The 27,235-nt window shown below is 38.0% G+C and overlaps 1 protein-coding gene across 1 annotated transcript in view; it reads left to right on the plus strand.

The window, feature by feature from the left end:
* RPF1 (ribosome production factor 1 homolog) overlaps positions 1–27,235 on the plus strand; it is a 49,612-nt gene continuing 22,377 nt past the window's right edge. Inside the window, exon 1 of the mRNA XM_019715228.2 lies at positions 1–124. The gene's annotated coding sequence lies outside the window, so the exon portion shown is untranslated. The remainder of the gene's footprint in view (positions 125–27,235) is intronic.

A 27,235-nucleotide genomic window follows, 5' to 3' on the forward strand; every position in this document is an offset into this window, starting at 1 on the left:
AGTGTTTCTGTGGTGTCTCTGGGCTGCGGTGGGGAATGTGAAGGGTGAGAAGTTGGAGGACGGCGGGGACTCGTTGCCCCTCCATCTAGCACCGCTCTGCTCATTTTATATACTGGATTTCCAAGTAAGTCTCTTTAAGCGAAGATAATGCTAATTAAAACAAACACAAAACAAAAAACAGAAAAGCTCTGAGGTTCTTTCTGGTTCTAAAATATGCTATGATTATAAATCTATGGAGCAGCTACCCCGACAGTGGAATACTGTTATTTGCTGTGGTTTGAGGAGACCTGTAAGGATTTATTTGCTCAAAAATCCATCCTATAAAAATCTAGACAAAGGACTAAAGGAGGAAAGGTAGCGAGGAGGGATTCAATTTGTACTGGGAAGGAAGGGGCTCTATCAAGTGATCCTGAGGGGACTACGAAGAGCCTAGGGGCATCACGGGGTCCCAGAGGGCCTGCAAGGGAGAAGGACCTTGAAGAAAGCTATGAGCACCTAGGAAAATTCCACGCTTCAGCTAAGACTGACCTTAAACCCAGCTTAGGCGAAAAGCTTGAAATTTTTTTTTTCTGGTTCCCAAGGAAACATAATTAAGGGGACACAGGTGGTAATTCCTCCTAGAATTGATGGCGAAATTCTCTATAGGCTTGAATTCTGGATTTGTGTCGAACAAACAAGCTTGGCTAATCAGAGGGAATCAGCAGCTATGATCAGAGAAGATGAAATAAATGTTTAAGAACTTTGGGCATGGATGGGAAGTGGAAGGATAAGGGATAATATATCCATGTCTATTCTAAGCCTGAGGAGGAGAGAATACAGTGATTCTCAAATTGAGGGTCAATATAGAAATGATAATGTTCTATATCTGTAACGTTTTATGTAACTAGGTAGGATTCAGTTTTAGTTTATGAATAGTAAATGCCTAAGGACACGGGGTAAAGTTGTTATTAATAAAGCAGTATCAACTGAAGGTAGATAATCCATGTATTTATTAGGCCATTTCTTTTGATTCTTGAATATCTGTATCCTCGTACAGCAGCTTGCACATAGTAGGTATTCAATAAATATATGTTGAATGAACAAATAATGTATGCTTTTTGTATTAAGCCACGGGAATATTGGAGGCTTTTCTTACCTTGAGTCACTTACAGATTCTTCTGGGGGCATGAGGTAGGTCCTTGAGAGTCCCCCCATCAGTGTTAGTGGGACACTGTCAACACTATTCTAGACTTTAATACTCAAGTCAACACCTGCGTGGGAGGGTGATGTAAAGGATCCCTGCAGATCTAAAAATGTGCTAACCTCCTTACTAGCAGTGTATACAGAAACCACAGTTTGCTTTCAGGGACTATCTTTTGAGGTAATAATAATGTTTCAATTTTCTAAACATTAATTACAAAACTAACATGAATTGAGTAAAGTGGCAAAGCAGGACATTTAAAGTAATTCTAGAAAAGCACAGAAAGTTGCAATGCAAGGAAAGAATTCGCTGAATTAGAGCTAGTACAATGGCTGAGTTTCTATATATAAAACAAAGCAAGTTTTATTCTGTTCATTGTAAAAAGATCTTCTGGGTTGAAATTTTTAGGTTCAATTAACACAGTCAGGAAGGGGCTCATCTCTTAGAGGATGGACATTCCTAAATGTCGTAAATTTCTTTCTGCAGAAGTCACAATTTTGTAAAATGGGGTAAGTTTCTACAAACATGGAATATGAATTAGAATCATATTAGCATTTCTAATTCCCAAATCTAATCATTTGTTTTAGTAAAAATCTCCTTGATGGTTACTGTTAAATATTCTAAGAAATTATTCCCTGCTTAGTGTTCAACTTTTTTTATTATATGGTAACTCATTATTAATAACAAACCTTAATCATAACAAGTGCCTCTATATGTTACTAATAAATTCTTGATTTATGAGGGTATTTAATAGATGATGGGATGATTAAAATCAAAATTTAGTCTTCTAGCCATGCACTCTATTTTCACCTTTACTTGCTTTCATTCTATTTTATTAAAGAAGTCAGAACATCTCACCCCTCTGCTCAAAATTCCACAATGGCCTAAAATCCCAAATCCTTACAAAGTCGATAAGATCCTGTCTGGCCTCATCCTCTATGAGCCACCACTTGACCACTCTGCTTCAGCCACACCGGCCTTCTCACTGTCACTCAGATAGTCCAGGCACACACTTCCTGCTCAAGAGTTTTGCACTTGTTACCTGTGCATGGAACATTTTTCTTGCAAATATCTTTGTGGTTTGTTCTCTCTGCTTTTCCACAGCTTCACCTATATATCACTTCTTTAGTAAGGCCTTTCCTGCCACCCTATCTAATATTGCAATATTATTCCTCATTCTGGACATTCTCTACCCCCTTTCTCTGTTTTGTTTTTTCTACTTAGGACTCACCACCTTCTAAAATAATATATATTTTACTTTAGAATCTTTCTGATTTGTCCCCTAACTAGAATATAAACTTTATGAGGGGTGGGATGTTTCTCTATTTTGTTACCTGCGGTTTCTCCAGCATCCAAAAGAGTGCCTGGTACCTAACAGATGCACATAGATACTTGTTGAATTATTTGCATGATGCTGGACAGAACCAATCTTCTAAATAAGTAGGAGAAAGAAGAGGAAATATATAAAATATATATTAGGCTTTACTACTTTGGATCAACTGCTTTTGATAATGTTAAAACTATATATTTTCAATCTTTGGAGTAGTGGATTTTTTTTCATTGACCCAAAGGTTTCTATTGTCTTTCCCAGAAAAATTTCCAAAACTGATGTAACAAAAATATTGCAGCAAAAATGTTGCTTTGTATTTCATCCATTTTCTCTATTTCTTTCCACTACTTTAAAGGCACAATGAAAGGGATTAGGAATAAGAGCCAAAAAGTATAGATAATGTCAAATTGGGAAAACTGTCGCTGAAAAAAAAAAAAGATGGTTGGCCTTTTGATAGAAATTATCAAACATGAGCACAAAGGAATTTTCTTCAGTGAGGTTTGGGTTGTTTAACCCACTAAATTTAAATGAAATTACTTTTTTGAAAAATTATGTAGATTAATGGACTAGAAGGTAATTCTCATTACACAAGGAGGCAGTGTTGCTCAGAAAAACTAAAGCTTCCACTTCCTTACCTAAGAAATAACTATGAGTCATCATCATATACCCAAAACCACTACAGAAAGAACCAGCATAATTTTCCATATGACTGCTGGTTCAACTTCTCCAAAACTCATTACCCTCTGAATGAGAATTGCTATTGGGAAACAAAACAAAAAAAACACACAAATGCATTTCTAAAGCCCCACTGGAAGGTGCTCTATTTGAATATTCACCATGGTTCATATCAGGATTTTGTCTTCCATAACCGTCTTTAAGATTTTCTTTCAGAAACGCATTTAAAAAGGTACCTTTACCTGAGAAAAGCGGACATTCAAATTATGCAGGTTTTGAAGTATTCAACTTCAAAACTGTTTTAGGAGGAATTCAAGGCTTACTTCATTTAAATTAAGTCTGCAGGTATCCAGGGCTTTGTTGCCTGTGCCAATGCTGAGGACTGAGGATTTCCCTTCTGTGCTCTCAGTATTTTATTAATTCACTCTTAAGAGATAAAGGTATTGAGGAGGTATGCCTTGGAGATTAGAGTTACCGCTGAACAGAGTCACAAATCAACTTGAGTAATGGGTTTTGCTTGTAAAATCAGCTCTCAGTTATTCCCTGTGTGGATTACTGTTTGGTAGATTTTCCACATGGAATGATAAATCAGGCTGACTGTCTCTTGTTTATCAGCATTCTCCCAAAGCCTCTTGGTCCATCCCGAGCTGGTGGGTGCTTCTCAAAGTAGTCATTTTATTTTATTTTATTTTTAAAATTTATTTTTAATTATAGTTGACATGCAATGTTGTATTGGTTTCAGCTGTACCACAGAATGACTCAATGTTTACATACCTTATGAAGTGATCACCATAATAAGTCTAGTAATCGTCAGTCATCGTACATTGTTATGATATTGTGGATTATTTCCCTATGCTGAGTTTTTTTTGTTGTTTTTTTTACTTTTAGCTTCCTTACACTTGAAATTTACATAATTTTATTAACCAATGTCACCCCAATAAATTTAAAAGAATTTAAAAAATAATAATCACCATCAAAAATTTTCATTTTAAATGTTAGCATTATCGAAACTCTGCAAGTAAAGCATATTAACGATCACATAAAGGTATTTTTAAAATGGTAAAGAACCATTGTGGCGACAGAGCCCCAGAGAGCGGTTTCCAGGCTCTCGGCCTCACATAGACAGGTGCTGGCTCAGGTAGTAAATGGCCATCAACGGTGATTGGATGGCCATCAGCTGTGGCTATCAGCTGTAACCAGTGAGCCATTGGCCACTGATATAACTGCTGTGGCTATGCTAGCAAAAAAGATGGGGGCTAGCAAGAAGATGGTGGCTGAGCGAGCAGGAGCGTATTGCAGAGAGGTAGATGCCGCCAGCGAGAATGTAGTGGTATGACTCCCCCATCTATGGCTCCGTGGGTGTTCCTTTTTGGCCTAGCCATGTCCTGCATTCTTGTGTGGGGAGCGGAAGCAGAGAACCCGCAGGCCGCCCCGCATGACAAATGGCGCAGCAAGCAGGGTCCCCCGCACGACAACCATCAAAATGGAAGTTGTTATAATGAAGACTCTTTTTTTCTCAATCCCCCACCTTCCCCTTTATCCCCACCCCACCCCCCATCTAGCAACCCTCAGTTTTTCCTCTCTGTCTCTAAAACTGTTTCTGATTAGTTACTTCATTCACTTATTCTTTTCTTTAGATTCCACATATAAGTGAGATCATATGGTATTTGTCTTTCTCTGTCTGACTTATTTCACTTAACATAATGTTCTCTAGGTTCATCCATGTTGTTGCAAATGGTAAGATTTCTTTCTTCTTTATGACTGGGTAATACTCCATTGTATAAATGTACCACAATTTCTTAATCCAGTCATCTACCAATGGGCATTTTGGTTGTTTCCATGTCTTGGCTATTGTGTATAGAGCTGCAATAAACATAGGAGTGCATAAAGTTTTTTGAATTAGAGGTCTGGATTTCTCCGGATAGATACCTAGGAGTGGAATTGCTGTATCATAAGGTAGTTCCATTTTCAGATTTTTGAGATACCTCCATACTGTTTTCCATAGTAGTTGCACAAATCTGCAATCCCACCAACAGTGCACAAGCGCTCCCTTTTCTCCACATCAGTGCCAGCACTTGTTGTTTGCTGATTTATTGATGATAGCCATTTTGACTGGGGTGAGGTGGTATCTCATTGTGGTTTTTATTTGCTTTTCCCTGATGGTTAGTGAGGTTGTGCATTTCTTCATATGTCTGTTTGCCATCTGTATGTCCTTTTTAGAAAAATGTCTCTTCATGTTCTCTGCCCATCTTTTAATTGGGTTGTTTGTTTTTTTGGAGTTGAGTGAGGTTTTTATAAATTTGTGATATTAACCCCTTATCAGATATATCATTGGCAAATATCTTTTCCCGTTCAGTAGGGTCCCTTTTTGTTTTATGGATGGTTTCCTTTGTTGTGAAAAAACTTTTTAGTTTGATGTAATCCCACATGTTTATTTTTCTCTTACTTCCCTTGCGCGAGAGGATATATCAGTAAAAATCTTACTCCGGGTAATGTCTGTGAAGTTTCTTCCTATATTTTCTTCTACGAATGTTATGGTTTCAGATCTTACATTTAAGTCTTTAAGCCATTTTGAATTTATTTTTGTATATGGTGTAAGGAGGTGGTCCAGCTTCATTTTTTTGCATGTGTCTGTCCAGCACCATCTATTGAATAGACTGTCTTTACCCCACCGTACATTCTTGCTTCCATTGTCGTAGATTAAATGGCCATATAGGCATGGATTTATTTCTGGACTCTCTATTCTGTTCCATTGACCTATGTGTCTGTTTTTATGCCAGTACCATGCTGTTTTTATTACTGTAGCCTTGTAGTATAATTTGATGTCAGGTATTGTTATACCTCCCATCAAAGTAGTCATTTTGAATGCTATCGGCCTGAAGCAAATTATAACTAGAAGGGGAAATCCAGTACAGGACAATAAAGTAATGCATCCCAAAGCCAAACAAGTTATTCATTCCAAGTTTTAAATAATTAGCACCACAGTCCTAATTTAAATAATTAGCACCACAGTCTTGTTTCCTATGATACTGAAAAACTGGTTACTAATAGAATCATACCGTGTCTTGAAGACAGATGATTTTTTTAGGCATACACCTAAAGGCCTCCCTGGGTGACCCAATAATTTGCATTTTGACAAGTCAGTTCTGAAGAAAAACAGGGTATATTTAGAGCCCTCCCTGGATTCTTAGAACACTTACCCAAGTGTCTTAGACCACAAGTCCTAGGAGCACTCTTCCAATTGTTGCTTATCTCCTCCTCAGTTCTCCCCTTTATTACAAATCAAGGTTGATATGGTTTAATGTGATGAAAAATAGCTTTCATGAAACTTTTCCAATCTCAGGATAACCTGGATATTAAATCTCAGGATAGCCTTGCTATTAAAAAGCAGAATCTTTTTTTAAAAAATTGAACACTCATTTTCTGCGGGAGACCCTACTCGCTGCACCATTTGTCATGAGAGGCAGCCTGCAGGGTGTCTGGTCCCACTCCCCACATAAGAATGCAGGATATGGCTAGGCCAAAAAGGAACACCCATGGAGCCATAGGTAGGGGAGTCATACCACTATAGTCTCACTGGAGGCTGGATCACATGACCTGCAACCTGCTGTCCGCTTCTCTGCCTGCCAACCAACCAACCGACCAACCAATGCAGCTGCGGCAGTTATATCAGTGGCCAATGGCTAACTGGTTACAGCTGATGGCCAACTAGGCACAGCTGACAGCCATCTACTACCCGAGGCAGCACCTTTCCACATGAGGCCAAGAGCCTGGAAACTGCTCTCTGGGACTCTGTCCCCACAACTCAAGATACTACAAAATCCACTGAGGACAGATATAATATTTTTTCCTATTATGCCTGAGTAAGAGAGCTTAAACATGTGCTCTTGACTAACAACAAAGACTGGGAAACGGGGTTTACAAGGAGACCCCGTGGGAACAGAGCCAGGAGTGCAGTTTCCAGGCTCTTGGCCTCACGTGGAAAGGTGCTGGCTCAGGTAGTAAACGGTGATTGGATGGCCATCAGCTGTGGCTAGTTGTCCATCAGCTGTAACCAATGAGCCATTGGCCACTAATATAACTGGCATGGCAGCAAATGGGGGCTGGCAAGGGATTGCGAATTGCAGAGAGGTGGATGCCGCCAGCGAGAATATAATGGTATGACTCCCCTATCTATGGCTCCGTGGGTGTTTTTTTTGGCCTCACCATGTCCTGTGTTCTTCTGTGAGAGAGGGACCAGAGACCCCTCATGACACCCCACGTGACAGACCCAATACTTTGTTTCAACATATAAATCCCTAATACTCAAGGAATGAGCCACTGAGTATAGAAATATCCTCGTGACTACTATGTGAGTCCAGGTTGGTGCCTCATTTTTATTAAAGAATATTACCATTGCCCTTTGCACCAATGAGTATGTATCTGACCATAACTATAACATTATTTGTACTCCTGGTTCTTCCTGGAAATACAGTTTTGCACATGCTGCTGCCAAACTCACATTGGCAGCTCACTGACCAGAAATAATATTTAATAAGAGTTACCCCTAAAATATGCTGTCCATTTATTTCTCTAGATCAGTGATGCTTCACTTTTTAAAGGCAAAGATCATTTTCTTGAAAAGAAAACCTATTTAAAATCACAATTTTTAAATAGGTAAAGCAAGGTTACTCTGGTTAAGATGGGAGTGTAGGCTCTGAACCCTTTTCACACCTATTACTACCAGCCCTCAGAACCCAGAAAAACTTCTGTGCACCCCTGGAGCTGTCCAGGGAAGTGTTTAAACCCACTGGTCAACATTCTTACTATTATTGCTGGATCAACCCAAGTCATCATAAAGATATGTATTTGAACAGGGATTTGGACCTTTATAGAATTAAGTGTCTGGAAGTAGTGAAGCAAATTTACTCAAATTGAATTGATGTTCCTTGTTTTTAAATTAAATTAGACTGACTTAAAAAGTAAGCCAAGGACCAAGAGTTACGTTTAACACGGCAGCCAAAACTGTAGACTTTAGAGCTAGACTGCCCAGGTTTCAAATCCCAGTCCTACCATTTTATTAATGGCATTATCTCATGCAAGTTACTTGACTGCCTGTGCCTTTTCTTCCTCATTTGTAAAAAGAAGATGAGGACAATAATAGTATCTACCTCAGAGATGCTGTGAGGAATAGATGAATTCCAAGTATATAAAGCAAATAGAAGAATGCTACTTAAGAAGAGCCATGGAGATCCTTTTCTTTAGCCCTCAATATTAAGAAAATTTATCTCTCACCCAAAATTGTATATTTTTATTATGAAAACACTGTGATTCTTACAAATGACTATGACTTTGACTTTATTGTGGCAAAATACAAGGATGTGTCTTCTACCTCCAAGGCTCACTGGCGGCATGACTAGGGGCTCTCCCTCTAAAACCATACAAAGTCTCAGAATGTTTTGCAAATAATCTGGGTAGCTCCTAACTAGTTGAAACTGGCATGTAAGTAAAATCTAATACTCTCCCTGGGCTGCAAGTACTCTTTCCACTAAACTACCCTGCATTCCCCGTGAAAGAAACAGCAAGACCAAAGGAGCAAATACAGAGCATGTTTATGAAAGAGCAAATATAAGAAGCCAGCGTAGGCCTTTATTTATCAAAGACTAATATTGACTTATTGTGTGCCCGGCACTATAAAATATTAACTAATAATATTACACAATATAAACTTCATAATAACCCTTTGAGGTTGATAGAATTATCCCTATTTTAGAGATAAAGAAGTTGACAGAAGTTAAGAAACAGGCTCAAGATCACACGACTAGTAAATGGTAACCCAAACCATCCCGCTACAGAAGACAGCTTTTAACCACCCTGCAATGAGGTGTATCTTTGGGAATATGGAAGAGAAAATGTCAGAGCTGGGCTTTAAGAGGATTAGCCTGCTTGCAGGAAGTAGGATGGGCAAGGAGGGGTGAATACAAATACAGTAATACAGTAGTCTCCCCTTATCTGCGAGGAATACATAGATGCCTGAAACCACCAGTAGTACTGAACCCTATATACAAGGTCAGACAATTAAGTTCATGAACTTGTTGCAATGATGTGGCTAACCTTTTGTGATTATCAGAGGGATTATTCATTATGAATTTGTACCAACTGGACAAACAGTTAACCAAGTTTACTGTTTGGAAGTGCTGAAAAGGCTGCATGAAAAAGTTAGACAACCTGAACTTTTCGCCAACAATTCATGGCTCTTACATCACAACAATGCACCAGCTCACATGGCACTGTCTGTGAGGGAGTTTTTAGCCCCTTTCAATACAGTAAACAAGTAACTGTATTGGAACACCCTCCCTACTCACCTGATCTGGCCCCCAGTGATTTCTTTCTTTACCCGAAGATAAAGGAAATATTTAAAAGAAGACGTTTTGATGACTTCAGGACATCAAGGGTAATATGACGACAGCTCTGAAGGCCATTCCAGAAAAAGAGTTCCAAAATTGCTTTGAAAGGTGGACTAGGCACTTGCATCGCTGCCCACAGTCCCAAGGGGAGCACTTTGAAGGTGACTGTAGTGATATTCAGCAATGAGGTATGTAGTACTTTTTCTAGGATGAGTTCGCGAACTTAATTGTCAGACCTCGTATAGTATATTTTTTCCTATATATGCATACCTATGATAAAGTCTAACTTATAAACTAGGCACAGTAAGAGATTAACAACAATAACTAATAATAAAATAGAACAATTATAATAGTATATTATAATAAAAGTTATGTGAATGTGGTCTCTCTCTCTCTCTCTCTCTCTTTCTCTCTCTCTCTCTCTTTCTCTCTCCACAGTATTTTTTTATATTTTTTCAGTCCAAACCTATTCCTGAATCTATGTAACCATCCCTTACTTGCAATGAAAGGTTTGGTGTCACTATTTCGGGGATCCTTTGCTGAGTGTTTATATAGGCTCAATGTTTTGGGGCACATGTTGCCATCAATCACATCAATTGTCTTCCACCCACAAATTTAATGCTTTTCCATCTTAACTTATCACGCACTATGGCTGTTAACTTCGCTGTTTGAGGTACGACAGCAAAACTAGCATGGATTTCTTTTTTCTTCTTCACAATTTTATGGATTGAAGATTTGTTCTTACCATAGATCTTAGCAACCTCAGCATACAATTTTCTTTCCTTCTTAAGTCAAGAACTTTCACCTTTTCATTTAAAAGAAATGGCTTGTTTTTGGCATATCTGAATTGCAAGTATCACTACCCTTGCATTTTGGGACCATTATTAGGTAAAATAAGGATTACTTGAACACAAGTACTGAGATACTGTGACAGTCAATCTGATAATCCAGATGGCTACTACTGTGTTTCCCTGAAAATAAGACCTAGCTAGACAATCAGCTCTAATGTGTCTTTTGGAGAAAAAATTAACATAAGACCTGGTCTTATTTTACTATAATATAAGACCGGGTATAATATAATACCCGGTCTTATATTAATTTTTGCTCCAAAAGACACATTAGAGCTGATTGTCCAGCTAGGTCTTATTTTCGGGGAACCAGGGTAAGTGACTAATGGGTGGGTAGTGAATACAGCATGTGTATGCCAGGCAAAGGGATGAGTCACATCCTGGGCAGGATGGAGCAGCATGGCAATGCATGAATTGTTTATTTCTGGAATTTTCCATTTAACTTTTGGGGGCCTAGGTTGACTGTGGGTAACTGAAACCACAGAGAGTAAAACCGAGGATAAGGGAGGACCATTATTTGTTGAACACTGATTATGTGCTCTGCACTCTACTGTGTATTTTACATACATTCTGACATTTAATTCTCACAACAACTCTTTGAGGCCAGTACAACAGTGATCCTCATTTTAAAGATAAGGTAACTAAGGGTCAGGGAGATTAAGCAATGACATGTAGGTACTAAGTGGCAGATATAGGACTCAAACTCTGTTCTGCCTGACACCAAACCTGTGTTCTTTACTGTTCACAAAATATGACTTTATTTGACATTTGTGAAAAATAATAGGAATGAAGAAATAAACCTGATGTAATGCATACTGAAAAGAAGGAATCCATGGAGTTTAGCGATTGTTTCAATACATCAAAGAAAGGGGAGGAGTCAAAGATGACTATAGTTTGAAGTGGGGAAAATGTGGAGAATAGCGACACTGTTCAAAGAGACAGAGGAGTCAGGAAGAGCCTGCCTCTGAGAACACATGAGTTCATACGTAGACAACACTCACTCGCGAGCAGGAAAATAGTGTGTGAAACAGGGTTACCATTTACATATTAGCAGATATTACTCATCCATCACATTCTCCAAAACCCATGAAAAGGCCAGGCTAGACTCTTGGTCCTTGCCTGTCTGAAGACAGTTTTTCTGACATAATTTACTATTAATATTTGAACAATGAGCGTGATTTTAAAAGTGAAGCCAGAAGGAAAAATTAAAGACAGGTGTGAGTTTTTTAAAGAACTGGATGATATTTTTCTCCAGGGTTTCTGGTCTGTGTTTAATCCTAAAGCAACCAACACATGCCTCTGCATAACAGCCAGCGATATTTTGAATTGAGATATACAGGGAATATCATAATAGGCAGTGCCATCTTAGCAGAAATATTAGTTCCACTTTTCTGTGAAAACTTCTGTTTCTTCTACACCTATCACCCCTTCCCCCAACCACAACCAAAAGATAATAAGGGAAATTTTTCTGAGAAAAAAATCATGATTGAAAAAAAATCTCAGGTTTCTGCTGGTTACAATAAAGTCCAATCTAGAACTGAAATCCTGATTCTCAATCTTGTGCTTCTCCCACAATAACCCAGTGTTTTTTCTAATCAGCTGGTTTGGAAATGTTTGCCTTGGATGAACTCAGAGTGAATTATAAGAAAAAAAAAAACACACACACACAAAGCCTCACTTACCTGAGCGACATTTATGTGTCCGACTGAAGGTTCTTATAAAATAAAATCCCATAACACTTCAACTGCCACATCAAAATCTTTGACTGTGTTATGTGCTTTTTATAGCCCTGCATAATAGCTAAAGCTTCAGACAGAACTTCTGGTCTTACCACTGCAGACACAAGTCACTCTGAATTCTCAGCTCCCAAGACCACAAAAGGGAGGTGATGGTGCCTTCCTAGTTAGGGAGTGCCCTCGGCCAAGTTCGCATTTGGTTTCCATTTGGCTTTACTGTTGGAGGAGCAAGGGAGAAAAAAAGATGTTCTGAGCTAGGTGGGTAGGAAAGACAGTGGGTGACAGTGGGTGACAGAGGGGACCAGCCAAGTAAGTCCTTCACCAAAATCCCAGGTCCTCATCTTCAATTCCCCCTTTTCTTTAGTGCTGGTCTTAAGAAGGATACAGAAATAGAGGAACAGCAAATACAAAATGTAAAAATAAACACTCTAGTGAGATCGGCTTGACCCTAAGGAGCTGTGTGCTCTGCTCACAACCTCTGTGCTGCGCTGTGAGGTTTAACATAACCAGCTGAAGGGTACCTTGGAATTCCTAAGACATCAGCACTAAGTGAACACTGAAAAGACTAATAAATAAAACCAATTCATTGTTTTTATATATCAGAATCTTTTACCTTCTAAAGAAGAGTAACAATGAAAAGATGAAGTTAAGCACACACCTCCTTCAAAGCAAAAACAAAACAAAACAAAACAAAAAACACCTGGAACATAAAATAGCTGCCCACTCTGATCATAAAGGAGCATACCTCCTCTGACACGTGGGTCCTTCAAGTCTTTCTCAGGGTCCTTTGCTGAATGATAAGCCTCATGATAGTCACAATTCCACGTCCAATATATTTAGTATATTTCTTACTCTAAGATGATTTTTTTTAAATCACACTAATATTCATTCATTTTTCCAACAAATATTTATTGAGTGCCTCCTATGTGCCAGGCACTGTGTTGGGTGCTAGAGATATAGCAGTAAATGAAGTAGACTAACATCCTGTGCTCATAGAACTTATTTGCTGGTTGAAATCTCTCCTTTATTTTCAAAGGGCCCAATTCAATAGATGTTTGTTGAATGAATAAATGACAAATAATATTTGGGGTAGTATGTGAGAATCAGACAAATTATAGTATAAAGATGGGTGTGAGCCATGTAAAACCTAAGACTATACATATATACTTATATTTATATTTATATATATATTTGTATGTATATATGTATATTTTATAAATCAATATATATATTGAATTTAATCTCCATTCTTCTTCAACTCTCCTTTTTCTCTTTGACTAGACTGCTACAAAATAAAATAGAGGTAATTTCTAGTGTTTTTCCCAAGGCACCGAGTATAAAATACCAACAAAGAAAAAGAGTCTCTTACAAACAGAAAAGGAGGGAAAGTCGGTAAATATTCACCCACATTTAGTGAAGCCTTACATCTAGAGACCTCACGCTTCCATGCCAAGCACAGAACCAATGAACTGGCATCTCAAAAACCAACACTAAAATAAGTAATAATCTGGCTGAAAACTTACTGTAAGCATGTTCAGAGAGGACCTTCCACAGCCTGGCCTTTGGGGTTCCGTGTTGGTCTAAGTTCATCTGAACCCAGCGGAGTATTAATGACCTCCAGTCAGTGGAACTTCATTTTCATAGTGTCCTGGGTGGTGCAGCCTGTGGAGGGATGGGTCAAACCCAGGTGTTTCATAATGCTGTCAGGCACAGAACATGTCCTTTGTCTCTGAGAAGTAAAGTTATGAGGAAAAGGGTTAGGAGGAAAGTCACCTCTAGCATGAAGGAATGGCAACAAATATGGAAACAAAGACATCAAAGCCTGGGGAGTTACTAAAATAAATCTCTAAAGAAAGAGGTCCATCATTGATGAAGCCACCTCACACCCTCCATTTCTAAGCTGACTGGGTGAAACAAGAAAGATTTATTGTTAGGAAGGAAGGAAAGAGGGAAGAAGGAAGGAAGGAAGGAAGGAAATAAACACCAGGACACCACAAGCACATAACATTTGCTAGCCTAAATAATACTACCTTCTTCTCAGTGTGGCCTCTCCTTAGAAGGCAAACCTATAATAAAAGGAATGAACTAGGCTTTCTTGCCGTCACTCTTGAGGAAAGTACCATTTGTATTATTATCAGCTACATTCATATTCAAGAAAACAGGTGAAGCCAAATAAAAGTTTTCGAATAATACCAACAATATGGAGGTAAAAAGAAATTGTAAAAAAGAATAAAATATAAACATGAAGAATAGAAAATTACTTTATGAGATCCAGAGTACAAGCTCACTCCATTCTGAGGAAGTAGTAAGAGACAGGCTGAAACCCTGATTCCCTTTTGGATCACCCTCTCAGGAAGTCCCTTCCAAGAAGGATAACTTCACTACTAAAGCAGTTAGACGTACTTCTTTGCTTAATTAGAAGAACCCAAGTAATGATGAGCAATGGCTCTAAACATATATTGAAAGAACATGTTCAAAACCACTGTGACTTTTGTGACATGTCCAGTATCAGAAAGGCTTTGCTGGATGGGAGGGGGGTGAGGACGAAGGAGAAGAGGAGGGGATTAGAAAGCACAAATTGGTAACTACAATATTGCCACGGGGATATGACAGATAGTGTGGGGAATACAATAAAAAATGTTGTAAAGATTTTGTAGGGTGTCAGATGGGCACATGTCTTATTAGGGAGACCATTTCATGGACGGTGTAGATGCCTGAATATTGTGTTGTACCCCTGAAGCTGAAGCTGAAGCTGAATAATATTGCATGTCAACAATAATTTAATATATATATAGTCATGGGATATGGAGTACAGCATAGAGAATAGAGACAATGGAATTGTAATATATATGACGTCAGAGGGACAATAGATTGGGGAAGGAGGGTTATCACTTTTTGAGGGGTGAAATGTCTAACTAGTGCATTGTTTTGTACGCCTGAAACTAATATTTAAAAAAAACTACATTGATTAAAATTTTTAAAAAAAAAGGCATGCTTGAGAAGGGAGAGATGGATGGTAGTGTGGGTGTAGATATAAAATAAAGAAAGGAGGGATAAGAAGTAACATTTAGTGTTCTGTTTTTTGGTTTTTGTTTGTTTGTTTTTTTTACTAATTCTACTCTTTTGCTTTTGAATACTTTCAAAATACCTTATGAGTATTGGTTTCGACTTTTCTTTCAAATTTTCATTTTTCTCTCCAGCTTCCTTTACCGGCTTTTTCTCCTGTTGTTGTCTTTTCTCTTCCTCATTGCCTCCATCTTCTCTATGCTGAAAACCTCCAAGTTTCTGCAGAAAAAAAAAAAAAAAAAAATGAAATGAGAGGGGATAATGAGAGTGAGATCAGGATTAAAGGAAGAAACTTTTATCTCCCTTGAGCCTCGGTTCTATGAAAATATCTAAATAACCTGGTGGAAATTATCGCAGAATATGACCGAGTTGGAGAGTTAGGAAAGTAGGAAAGTCCACCATTGTAAATTCCAGTTGTGAAACACGTCAAACACTCACATTCATTTATTGCACCCCCATACATTCCATCACCTGGATTTGATATTACATAAAACCATACAGGAAGGTGTACATGAAAAAGAGGACTAAGGACTGCATCTTGCCAGTGACCCAGTGTTTAAGTGGACAGGCTGTGGCCCAAGCATTTTCAGGGGAAGTGAGCTTCTGAGAGTTCTTTCAGATGATTTGGAAAATGCATGAAGACTGTTCATCTTTAGGCAGAGGCATAATCATTGCTGGCATTACAGTGACTAAAAAAAGCCACTGTTTACCTAGGAAAACAACCCAATACATCCAGTAAAAAATGTTAATTCTCCATCCTTGAATAAAATATAAAATAACACAAAATATACAAACAGTACAACAAAGAATAATAATGAAGATATCTGAAAGGTATTGTTTTTATTATAAACTACTGGAGTATTTTGAAGAGCTAGTGTCTTTTCTTTTTCCTTTTTTGTGTCTTTTCATTTTTCTTCTTCCTCCAACGTGCTTCCCAATTCAAGCACGTAGAAAATTATGTGTTTATTGAGTCCAAGTAGCTCTGGGGCAAGGTGGAAAGTAGAAGAGGCCTACAAGTCTTTTAGTACTCTTCCAGGACCTTAGGTGAACATCGTGATTTTCTGAAGGGAATGAAAGTTTCTTTGCTAAACATAGGAAAAGGGTCTTGGCCAGAAATATAAACGGAAGAGGATATTCACAAGTAGAGGTTCTCCCTGTTCCAGGTTGGTGGCTCAGTGGAGAAGAGAAGGAGAGGGAGGGAGGTCTTCAGGTTTTGAGAGCAAAGCAAATCTGAGCCCACTTGTTGCCAGGACACTAGTGCAGCAGCGAGATCCAGGGAGCAGAGGGCTGACTGCTGTGTCTAGACTGGGACAGTACAACGACCTTAGGACCAAATTTCCAGCTGCTTTCAGTAGGTAAAGATAAGCAGACCATCCCCACAAGTGATTGTAATGCGGGTCTCAGTTCCCCCTCTCAGCAGGTGAACACAGAATATGGTGAGGCCAAAAAGGAACACAAATGGAGCCGTAGATAGGGGAGTCACACCACCAAACTCGCTGGTGGCTGGGTTGGAGACACACGTTCCGCAATCTGCCATCCGCTTCTCTGCCAACCAATCCACCAATCCCACTTGCTAGCTGCTATCCACCATCTGCTTGCTAGCGTAGCCATGGCAGTTATATTAGTGGCTAATGCCTACCGGTAACAGCTGATGGCCACCCAGCCACAGCGGATGGCCATCCAATTACAGCTGACGGCCATCTAATAACCGAGCCAGCACCTTTCCACGTGAGGCCAAGAGCCTGGAAACTGCTCTCTGGGACTCTGTCCTCACAGTGATGTATAGATTAACGTTCTTAGTTTGGAAGAAAACTGAACAAAAAGGAATGTAGTACCTCAACCAAAAATGGAATTTATTGGAAGGTTATGGGAAAGTTCAAGGAATCAGAAGCAATCTGGGAACACCAGCTTCAGAAAGGAGTAGACTGAGGTAATTCTGGGCATTTTGGTCATCTGAGTAACAGGAAATACGGGCTTCCTTCAGGGATCTGACATCAAGTGGATCAACTATAATCTTTTCCCATCCTTGAGTCACTCCTCACAAAATTTAAATTCCTAGAGGAGTTGGAGGCACCTTGCTCAGATCCTTCGCTCAACTTTTACTGAAGGAGAATAGGATAACTTGTTTGATAGTTTTAGGAAATTGCAGGCATTGTGGGAGGGTTAATCTCTAAAGGAAAACCAAGGTGCTATTACAAAAAATGAAAGAAAGCAAGAATGGATGCTGGGCAGACATAAATATACGCCCCCTTTATATATATATATATATATATATATATATATATATATATATATATATATATATATATATATATAAATCTCACATGCTTGATTACTTTTTAATACATCATCCATGTGTGATAATCAATTGGAAGAAGGTGGAGTTCAATTTGTCAGAGCATTAAATTCACCATGGCATTCCCTGGCTTACTATTCATTGACTCACCATTCTCTCCAATGAAGTTCCAAATTCCTTCATATTCTTCTAGTCCTTGCCCATCCCTCCAGCTTAATCTTTAATTCCCTTCTTTCTCTGCACCTCACGTACCCATAATCCCATGAGATGTACAGTTCTTTGAACACATTATCCTAGTACATATTGTGAGTCTTCACACATGTCACAACTTCTGTGTGGAATGGCCTTCTTTATTCCTTGTCTGCCCAGAGAACTCACGCAACCAATTCACACTTCCTCTTTAGGGATGCCTCTCAGATACACTTCTCCCTATTATTTTTTCTTCCACCACTTACTTCTCTTCTGCATCTCGGTATCACTACTGTACATGTTGCACATGGCCTCTTTTTAAATTTATTTTACCGTATTGTTATAATTTGTTTATACATTGGTCTCCCCTACAGATCTATGAGCTTTTTGGGTAGGTTCTGAATAAATGGTTGTTGAATGAACTAACAAACTTTCCAATATTCACCAAGGGCCCTCTCTGCTTAGAAACATCTATAGAAGGCATAGTAGGGAGTCACGCAGAATGTTTACTAAAGCAGTAATTCCCTCCTGGGGGGATGCAGATTATCAGTGGACAGGGAAGAGCAGTCTAGGACATAAGGTTTTCACTAGAATTTCCAAATAGTCACTCTTACTTCGTCCCCATGTCCACTTGCAAGCATAACGCACCATTTTCTGCCCATTTTATTTGCTGATATTACTTTTGCAAATTTTTATTTACCTTACTTTCTGATCTGTAATGGTAAAGTTTATACTCCAAAATAGTATCATGTTTTTCATTATTAATGAAACACGTGGCTTTACATGGTGGATCATTTTACAGCACAGCCCCTAATAATAAGGGTGTAGGAGGCAGGTTGCCTGCGTGTGGATCCTGGCTCTGGTGGGGTGACTGGGCAACATTTATAATCTCTCTGTGCCTCAGATACCTAATCTATAAAAATGAGGCCCTTAATCGTACCCAATGCAGGGGACTGGTGAGGCAATTAAATAAGTCCTGTTGTAAGGCACTCAAAACATTGTTTGGAATGTAACAAGTGCTAAATAAATGTGAAGTCACCATTATCATTGCAATAAAATGTACTCCCAACCACATTACCACAATTTTTGTTCATTAAAATAATACAGTGAATGAGAAGTATAATATTATAACAGAATGCATGTAAACATGAGTTTGTTTCCAGGATTCGGTTCCTTTGGTGACGTAAGTATCAGGACATAAAAAGCTATTCAAAACCACTGCAACAGAGAATGACCCTTAGGGAACTGATCAATGAATAGGGCAAACAAGATAAACACAAATCCACATGCACCCAGGGATATACTTTCTCACACAAGAACTAAAAAACTGGGAAATAATCAAATATGAGTCCAAAGGGGTTACTTAATTTGAGGTGGCTGAGAGAGGAAGGGGACTGCCTTTCAGTTTGGGAAGAAGGCAGGAGTTAAACTTGAACTTGGTGAAAAACAATTTTGCCCCACTTAGCATGAGGTTCTAGAATGAATGAATGAGTCCAGTTAATTCATGAGTTAGTATTTGTATTTTTAGTCAGTCTTATTTCCTGGGATCAGAGCTACAAGATTTACCAGTCAGTCATGTATCAGAACCCTTAGTCATTTACTCCGAAACTGACTTTTGTTAAAGAACATTTAAATAGTTTACCCACTCACTTAAGTCTGTAAGTCCAGTTGAATTTGGTGCCATATAAAACTGGTTTTCTAAGCATGCTGATCACTCAGTAAGTTATGTAATGACATATGTTATTATCCTATTGAAAAGTCTACAAATTGTCACCTTGTTTATATGGTGACCTGCTTGAAAAATCCAAACTTACTCATGTAGTTTTTATTAGAAATTGACGAAAGACATTGTGGTTTTGGTAGTCATGATAGTAAGTACTGGCCTTGAAGTCCAATGTCAAAGCCACGTGATCTTAGTGATAATCAAGCCTAGACTAGTGAAATAACTGAAATGCCGGGGGTGCCAAAACAATGTACATACATAACGTGTATTCATCTTTTGTTATTGGAATATTTTGAGTATTACAATTTTAATATAGCTTTGGCCTTTCTTAAAATGTGTATACATTGTTTTGGCACCCTCTGTATATTTGCCTCCTCCCTAATCTCTTAGGGTTTAGCTTTGGTTGGGGGGTGTATTAATGAGTAAAATGAGATTACTGGCTATGGAAGAACAACTGTGCTATTTCAGCATGTTTGGGATAATAAGTGAAGATGTTTTGGAGGGCGAAAGAGACATGTTACGTTGGAAAATGTGCCTCTTCACCTGTAAAAACTACTAAAATTGTGGTTACCAATGGAATAGGGTGTAGGGAGAGGAGATAGAGTGATGGTGTTTAAGGGTACAAACTTGCAATGAGGAGTAAACAAGCCACGGAGATCTAAGCACAGTATAATGAACACAGACAATAATATTGTACCATAAAAATTAAAAACAAAACCTGTGTTCCTAATCATTATAATAAATTGCTTCAAAAACACAGGGCTCTCCATTTAACATCATAGCAAGTACTGAAAGATACAACCTTCTAACTTCTATAATACTGTTCTTTTCCAGTGTTATTTAATACCTGGATTGAGGTATAAGGTCTCATGTTGTATGTTTTGATTCTTCATTGTATTTTAACTTCCTTGCAGAGATGGGTCTTATGTTGTGTTTTGCTTCTCTAGCTTCCTCACAAGGCCATGCTTTGTTGTGATGGTTAACAAGTATTTATAGATGAATGAATAAATAAGTACTCGAATCATCTTACTTAATAGCTTATAAGGACTAAATGGGCTATATTCATTAAATACAATTCCAAGTTTAGGAAGACTTCTATTTTTAATGAAGATGCTTATGGAGCAATATCATGACTCCTACTTAAATGTGTGCTGTGACAAGATAACATTCTTCTGGAAAAGATAACACACTATTTTTCCTTATCTAGGACATCAAACCCTGACCACGCTATGTTAAATGTTAGTTTCACAACAAATGCCGAAATGTTTATGCTAATTTGAGATAAAATATGAAATAGGTAGTATCTTTAATCAGCTATGTAAAGTAGATTAGGTGTATCTTCATTTTGTATAAGGCACAGTCTCCTAGCAGTTCAAATGGCAAACCTCTTATTAGCAGTTCAAATATTAAACCTCCCTATGAATGGTTTCAATGTGAAATCTAACTCAGGTATTTGAAAACTATTTTATTCCTGAGAAAGAAATCTGGAAGAAAAATCAATAATTCTCCTGGCCTCTGACCAACAACTTTTAATTGTGTCAACCAAATAATTTTCAATTTATTACCTCACCTCAAGAAATCATAAAGATAATTCTTCCCTACCTCCTATAATTGGGAGCCCCTGACGTAAGTCTCCCTAGTATAATTATAGTTATGGCAAACAAATACATTTTTTGCCTAAACTCATTTGTCCAAAATTGTGTCAAACTCTACCACCTCTGCAAAAAAAAAAAAAAAAAAAAACAGCAAAAACAAGCATGGATTGAAATAGCTAAATGAAAAACAAATATTGCTGTTACATTTACTGCTCCAAATTTTATGCATCTGCCTCTTTTAAAGGATCTGCATTACACTTCAAGTGCTTTGTTCCTGGACATACACTATAGAATCAAGAAAAGAAAATCAGTATATGAGGTCTGACAATTAAGTTCATGAACTTGTCACTGTGCGCTTACATTGGAAGCATTATACAAGCAGTTCAGTAAGGTTTCATAACCTTGATATATCAGTGTTTCACAGCTGTGTTCGTGTCCACATGTGGCGGTGTCTTGCTGAGTGGTGTTCATTATTGTTGTTGCGTGTTTTTGTGTGCCATTACGAGAATGTCTAAGCTTGAATCAGAGCAATGAACAAACATTAAATTCTTTGTTAAACCTGGCAAGAGTGGAAGTGAAACTAAGGACATGTCAGTCCAAGTTTATGGGGATAATGCCATGAAGAAAACAACAGTGTACAAACGGATTAAATGTTTTTCTGTGGGAAGAGAACTCATCAATGATGAGGAGAGGTCAGGGTGGCCAGTAATGAGCAGAACTGACGGAAATATTGCAAAAATTCATCGAATTGTGCGTCAAAATCATCAGCTGACTGTGAGAAGCATAGCAGACCAAGTAAACATCAACAAAGAAACAGGAAAATCTTACCTGAAAATCTTGGCATGAGATAGGTGTGTGCAACAATGGTCCCGAAAGGAGCTCACTAATGAACAAAAGCAAAGAAGAGTTGAAGTTTGCCAAGAGGTTTGGGAGAGGCGAGACGATGTTTTAGGCCGTGTTATCATGGGTAATGAAACATAGGTGTACCAATATGACCCTGAAACAAAGTGTCAAAGTGCACAATGGAAGTCAGACAATTCTCCATGACCAAAAATTTCCGTCAGTCTAAATCAGGAGTCAAAACAATGTTGCTAACCTTTTTTGATGTCAGAGGGATTTATTCATTATGAATTTGTACCAACTGGACAACCAGTTAACCAAGTTTACTATTTGGAAATGCTGAAAAGGCTGTGTGAAAAAGTTGGATGAAAACAACCTGATCTTTTTGCCGACAATTCATGGCTCTTGCATCACGACAATGCACCAGTTCACACAGCACTGTCTGTGAGGGAGTTTTTAGCCAGTAACTAACTGTATTGAAACACCCTCCCTACTCACCTGATCTGGCTTCTAGTGACTTCTTTCTTTACCCAAAGATAAAGGAAATATTGAAAGGAAGACATTTTGATGACATTCAGGACATCAAGGGTAATACGACAGCTCTGATGGCCGTTCCATAATTATTTTGAAGGGTGAATGAGGCCCTGGCATGGGTGTATAGCTTCCCAAGGGGAGTACTTCAAAGGTGACCATAGTAATATTCAGCAATGAGGTATTTAGCACTTTTTCTAGGATGAGTTCGCGAACTTAATTGTCAGACCATATATGTAGATGTATGGGGTTGACTCACTTAACAATTTGCTGTATGTAATATGGATCTAAGGGCATGACACAGGATTAGTTGAAAAAGAAATGGCCTAAGAATTACAATTTGTAGTTTCCTCTGGGTGCTGTTTTTAATCTCTTTGAATTTCCATTTTCCTACTGGAAAAATGGTGATAATTTCTGCCTTGTATCTATTTATAGGAATTTTAGAAGGATTGAGATGATACATTGGAAACACTTTGAGAATCTCTGTTAGATGCATAATCCTTGTTATTTTTAAGTAGCTTTGGTTTTAGTTTACATAGATACTACCGAGGAAGATCAGAGATAAACTGTTTCTCCTATTAGGTTACTTCTATCAGAATTTCTCCACACATATCAACAGCCAGAGCAAGATAATATTTGTGATCCTTGATTACCTTAAGAAACAAAATACAATAAAACAAAAAACATGAAAGAAGACTGGTAACTTTCTTTTCAGCGAAAATTTATTTTAGAAATGTTAACTTCACCACGAACTATTCACCTCCAATCTTGAGTGTATCTCATATGGATGATTAAAATTTTTTATATTCTGCTTTCCACTGACAAATTCTGCATTTTGACAAGTTTTGATGAAGTCTATTCAATCTAGGAAATTTATGCAAACCTAACTTGAATAGTTGATTTTGACTTTATCCCCTTGAGTTCCCAGAACTGCCCTGATTAAATTTTAAACTATAATTACAGGTAGCATATTGAGTCAGTTGGTTAGTCAGAGAAATCTGAGCTCTGAATGCCTACTTCCTGCATTAAGTGCTCTGGAGGAGGCGGGGGTGGATGGGAACAGTCATGCATGAAATGATTTGAGGATTATTATTAAAACAACATATCACCAAGTGCAAAGTACTGAGTGGAAACTATATATAAAAGTTCAAGGAATGGAGAGTAAAGGAAGCACCTTTCCTGCTGTAATTGCCTGTCCTAGATATTTATCAAATGTGTTTGTGACGATTAATAGATTTGTTGGCATCCCAACAAATTAAACAATTTTGGTCTACCTACAAATAGGCAGGTGTAGAGTAGTTAATTTATTTTACTCGGTAATACTTCAACACCTTTGTTAAGTGACAGGTCAAGGAGAGATTTTTTTTTAAAGAAATTTTTATTTTGGAATAATTTTAAATTTATGGAAATGTTGCAAAAATAATGCAGAGTTCCTATATACCCTCACCCAATTTCCCTTAATGGTAACATTTGACATTGCCATAGTACATTTTTCAAAACTAAGAACCAACATTGCTATATTACTATTAACTAAATGTTGAACATTATTCATATTTCATTTGTTTTCCACTAATGTCTTTTTTCTGTTTCAGGATTCAATCCATATGCCACATCGCACTTAGCAGGAAGAGGCTTTACTGTTTTACTGCTGATATTCAAAATTCAGCCATGTCTGGGCAATAAAAAGAATCGCTGTCAAAATAATAATGTGAGCAGTAATAAAAATGATTTGAGTCTCCAAGAGCCACCTGTCAGATTCTTAACTAACTTTTAGCAAAAAGCAAACATGATCTATAGCCAGTTATTAATCTTTTATTTACCTAAAGATGATGATTATATCAATACAAACTCTACCACCATTGCTAGAGTATTTTTTTTATGAGAACACTTTGATAAAACAGTTCTTTTGGTATCACCTAGTAGATACCAAAATTTTGGTAGGCCAAAATTTAGGTAGTAGGCCACCTAAATTTCCCCATATATAGACACGGGAAGAGGCCGATTTGGTTGCCAGTTCAGGAAGCTTACCATAGACTCTAGAAAAACAAAAACCTTAAATAGTCTGCTTGTATGTATCAGAAAATAATGGATCGAGACCAGTGGGTCTCCAACTTGGGTGTGCATTAGATCAGCTGAAGGGCCTGTTAAAATAGATTTCTGAGTCCCATCCCCAGAGCCTCTGATTCAGATACTCTGAATCAGACAACTGCCCTTCTCACAAGTTCCTAGGGGATGTGGATGCTGCTGGACCTGGTACTACACTTTGAGAATCACTTTCATTGATATTGCTTGAAAGAAAAGTAAAGCCATTTTGTTCTCTCGAGGTATAATCATAGGTCTCTGGATTGATATGTTGCTTACCAGTGAGATAAAGAATCTATTAAACCTCATTCCAAGTCCGTGAAAGTTCTAAGTTAGAAAATAAAACAAATACATTAGTTTCCCACAATAGTTCTCACTAATCTGTCTTTCCTTCAAGCAATGCAACCATTTTTTAAATAGTAAAATGCTGTTTTTAAAAATATAACATTGTTATAAACAACCATAATTTTTGGCTCGAAACAAGGTCTCTGATTGATCAATAGAAATTAATAGGGATGAGGGATATAAAACATCTTCTTCAGAAGTGTTTCTTAAACTTTTTACAAAGGTATGACAATTAAGTTCATGAACTCATCCTAGAAAAAGTGTTACATACCTTATTGATGAATATCACTATGGTCACTTTTGAAGTACTCCCCTTGGGAAGCTATGCACCAATGCCAGTGCCTAGTCCACCCTTCAAAGCAATTTGGGAACTCTTTTTCTGGAATGGCCATCAGAGCTGTCGTAGTATTACCCTTGATGTCCTGAATGTCATCAAAATGTCTTCCTTTCAATATTTCCTTTATCTTTGAATTAAGAAAGAAGCCATTGGGGGCCAGATCAGGTAGGTAGAGTGAGTGTTCCAATAGAATTATTTGTTTACTGGCTAAAATCTCCCTCACTGACAGTGCCATGTGAGCTGGTGCATTGTCGTGATGCACGAGCCATGAATTGTTCATGAAAAGTTCAGGTCGTCTAACTTTTTCACACAGCCTTTTCAGTACTTCCAATTAGTAAACTTGGTTAACTGGTTGGTTAGTTGGTACAAATATAATGAATAATCCCTCTGATATAAAAAAAAGGTTAGCAACATCGTTGCAACAAGTTCGCGAACTTAATTGTCAGATTGCCTGTGTGTTTATGAATCACCTAGCATCTTTCAGTTGGTCTCGGGTGGACCCCAAAACTGCATTTCTATCAAGCTTCCAGATGATGTCATTGTTGCTAGTCCATTGATCATATTTCAAGTAGCTCTATAGGCCTTTTGAAGGTTTTAGCAAATACAAGATGTTCTAGCATTTAGTGATCCCTAGAGAGCACTGGAACTTCCTAACATGTCTCCATCATAGAAACAATGCCTTTAACTAAGGCAAATTTTGGAATATACTAATCTATATCCTGAACTCTTGGCTTTAGAATACAGAAGGAATAATTGTAGGGAACCAGAATCAACAAAATCTTCCTTGAGTCTACTGGAACAAGGTGGAAACTTGGAACCTGATCACTTACTAGGGATATTTTATCCCTAATCTCATAGGGACAAAATAGGGAGGATAAGAGTGTAAATCTAATTCTGTAGCTTAAGCCTATATCACTACTGTTAATGCTTATCTCACAAACACATCTTCAATTCTTCAGACTGTTCTTCCATCTTCTTACCTTTCTTTCTCTCTCCTAGAGACCCCCTAGGCTCATGATGGAAATTTCAAGAAATCTACTGACTTGTTACTCCCCCTAAAAGTAGCTTAGCTTTATTTCATTGTTTTGTGCAGCCAAAGATCAACATTATTATATAAGTAAGACCTTATAATCTCCATTAGAGTGTAAAGGGATAAAAGGAATCTTTTATCTGTATTTCATCTGGTTGCTATAGGGGGAAAAAAGAAACCAGAAAAATTAAAAAGGTTTTTTGATTACTTCAAGGAGGAGAGGCTGTGAGAATGCATTCTTTTCTATAGTGGGTTGGAAAAGAAAAAAATCCTTAATCAGAATCACCAAATAGTGTAACTTTTACTTCCCAAGATGCTGCTGTAGGATCCATCACATGGTGGGTGGTGGCTTGCATCCTGCACAAATGAGTAGGGTAGAAGGACCCCACAATGCACCCCTCTAATTGCCTCTATAAGCAGACTCCCAGAATACATTCTGGCTTTACGATAAAGTTGCTCTTGCTAACTAATGGTGGCGGTGGAAAAGTAAGCCAATAATCAAGGGTCCACAACCGAAAAGCTAACAGGGAGATGGCTTGGCCTGAGAAATAGCCCTGGGAAGAGTACATGAACAAGAGGCCCTCATCACCCACAATTCCTCACTCTCCTAAACCCCTGCCTCCACCTCCTGCTTTGCATTATGGACACTGCCATCAGTGACCCAAAGCCAAGGAAGCCTCTATTAAAAGTGAAAGTCAGAATTTCAGAAAACTTGTACTCATATCCACCATGGTAAGCTTGACAGCTTACCAGTGATTGAAGACTTTTCTGATGAGATTAGCAATGATTTTAAGAAATGTGATTTTTTGATATTATATAATGAAATGCGTCAATTTTGGAAGATATGCATAAGTCAGTGAACCATTATTTTCCAAATAGCCAATGAATGCATGATACCTGTGGGTAAAAGATCCACTCAAAATGCAAGACAGGCCAATAGATTTTAATGTAAGAGCTCATTGATATGATTTCACATTACACATTGCAACTAACCTTTAGGAAACTTACAACTTCTCAAATTTTGGTGTAATATCAAAGAATAGCCA

Source organism: Rhinolophus sinicus, linkage group LG06 (assembly GCF_036562045.2).
Source record: "Rhinolophus sinicus isolate RSC01 linkage group LG06, ASM3656204v1, whole genome shotgun sequence".
Lineage (NCBI taxonomy): Eukaryota > Metazoa > Chordata > Mammalia > Chiroptera > Rhinolophidae > Rhinolophus > Rhinolophus sinicus.